This window comes from Solanum tuberosum, unplaced genomic scaffold (assembly GCF_000226075.1).
Source record: "Solanum tuberosum cultivar DM 1-3 516 R44 unplaced genomic scaffold, SolTub_3.0 scf00561, whole genome shotgun sequence".
Taxonomy (NCBI): domain Eukaryota; kingdom Viridiplantae; phylum Streptophyta; class Magnoliopsida; order Solanales; family Solanaceae; genus Solanum; species Solanum tuberosum.
The window spans coordinates 70,832-73,792 of NW_006239552.1; positions in this window are offsets into that span (position 1 = coordinate 70,832).

The following is a 2,961-nucleotide window of genomic DNA, read 5'->3' on the forward strand; positions in this document are numbered from 1 at the left end:
GGGGGGGGTTGAAGGGGCAAGAAGAACAAAGAACAAAGAAAATGGTGAAATAACAAATAGTAGTACAATAAAACTTTTCATCATTAAAAAAAAAAAAACAGCTTTATTCCACACACTTTGCAAGAAATGTTTAATCAAACATTACTACTATGACTACTTTACTCTTCAACCTTGAATCACTTTTTCTTTTACTTTACTATAAATAATAATAATAATAATACATAGTAGTGAAATACTACATAATTATAGCATGCAAAATATTAACTATTGCACTTTGGCCAGTCATGCCCATACATACGCTATTGTCTAGTAACTTTCACTATAAACCTTAGACCTGCTAAATATAGATTTTATTATTACCAAAGATATTTCACAATCATGGTAGTTGGCATTAAAATCATCCACTTCATAGTGCAAAGTTTTTTAAAAATAAAATCAAGAAGCTGTCCTAATAATGCTGAATTCTAAAACCAAAATTTTCTCATATTTAAGGGCGGACTTTGGGAGAAAGCTACGGATTCGATTGAATTCAGTACCGTTTTAGCCAAAATCTTGTATTTATATTTGAAAAATTCATTTAATATGTATAAACAATATACTTAGCTAGATTGTCCCTTTTAGAATTTAAAACCAAGAAACTCAAAAGTTGATTCTGCATGTATATATATTTTGTCACTTGCTTAGTGGTATCGTATAAGGGAAAAGAGCCAAATATATTTCTCAGGTTTGTGATTTAGAGTGAATATTACACATCGCTAAAAAAATGGTACATACTTTCATTGTTTTTATAAATGATACATACATTCTCTTGTCGTCTAACAAATGGTGCATACTTACCTTTTTCGTAAAGACACTGAATTATAAAATATAACCTAAAACACATTTTTTTAAATTTAGAATGTCACGTGGCTTTTAAAAAAAATCACCCTAGTCATTTTATTTACACCTCCAGACCCGTCCAAACAAAAAAGAAAATTGGAATCTCTATTATATTTAAATCCGATCCAAATTTATTTTATGACTGATTAGAAGAGGAATTGTATTCTTTTCATTTGAGTCGAGTCTAGGTCTGGTTTGAAGGGATAAAAAGAATGAGTGAGATAATTTTTTAAAAGTCACATGATATTGTTTGAATTAAAGAAAAAACAGATTTAAGCTCTCTTTTTTTAATTCAGTAAATATAGGTCGGTTAACGAAAATGATAAATATGCACAATTTGTTAAACTATGAAGAATAAATGTACTACTTTATCAATGAGTAATATATTCATTTTAAATCACAAAATTAAACAATATATTCACCAATTTTCCCTTTAATTTAATATGCATGTGAAGAGAATATATATTATTTCTATTGGATATCTTTTCGTGTATATATACTATACTATTTTTATTTTCTTGATTTAATCATACTTTTATTTAGAACATAAATATTAAAGCAGGTGAATATTCGAAAACGACAGTCAAATTCTCAACTGTTCCCTTCTTTGACTATTGCTCTAATAATACCTAAATTAGATATTTGTTAGGTTATATGTGACATACATGGAATACCCCATCTAATTAAATGACGTTCTATTTTATCGCGAAGTCAGAAATTTTATTAAGAGCGAAAAATTATAATATCAAATATAAATTAGATATTTATAGATCAAAATTTATTATGTATACATATACGTTAAATTTTAAATATTCTTGTAAAAATCTTGACTTCGACACTAGATATTAGGAACATTATTCATTAGTGAACTTATAATATTGTGAATTTGAATTAATCGGGGCAGTACACTTTAAATTCAGATACTTAAAAGCCAAAAAAAAAAAGAAAAAAAAGAGAGGAGGAAGACAAAGAAATAGTATAAAATAAACAATAAGTAGTTAATTATCAATTAGTTAAAGAAATGAAAGTGAATGTACTATAAACATATAAATAACCCTAGAGACCATCATTTGATTACCTGAAAACAAATCTTTTGTACAGATGAAAAGATCCAAGGCAGACATTAATTAATTTATAAACCATAATTAAATTTAAACTTTGGATAATAATAGAAGATGCTTTGATAAATTAAATGCATGATGTTTGGAGTGGAGGGAACAATATAAATCAAGATTATTTCACTTTTGGTGGCAATATATAATACTTAAACCTTCCACCACTACACTAATTTTTTTTAATTAAATGTAGTAATACATAATTATAGAAATGTAAAAAGCAAAAGGATTCCTCTAGGCACGTCTTAATTAATTAAGCTCTAATTTAATCATCCTCCATACTTGCTTTAATTATCTTTTTCTTACAATAATCAAGATTCTACTCCATACTTCTTCCATCTGTATTGAAATTTTTTTTATTTAATTTTACTCTTAATAATAAGTATAAATTTCTTGTTCCATTTGATTTTGACACGTGTCAAAGAGTAATTAACTCACGATTAATAGATATTAATTACAGTAATTACCACTTTATTTGAAGTGAGACAATTTTTTTGGGGGTCCTTGATGTTTTCAGTAGTACTACACCCACCCACAACGAAATATAAAAATATACTAATTCTATCTTAGATAATTTTTTACTTTATTTGAAATTTATCAACGTTTGGTCAATAAATTCGATAAACAATTTAAAGTTTTATTTGGAATTTGAAAACACCCAAAATTCTTTTTTCACTTTTATAAATTTTTCATTTTCAAATGTATTCTGGATTTTATATTTAAACTAGATTTTGTTGCCCGTGCTATGCACGGGCCCAATAACATAAATGGTATGTTTTGGGGCTAATAACGAAATTTTTGAAGCGATTGTTTGCGTGGATAAAGGAATAAGTTTTTTTTTATCACAAACATGTACTTTCTTTGACGCTATTCAAGACACAATAAGACTACCCACATACAACATTTTTGAACAATTTTATGTTGTCAATTATCACGATTTAATTTTAAGAATCAGTCAATTTTTTTT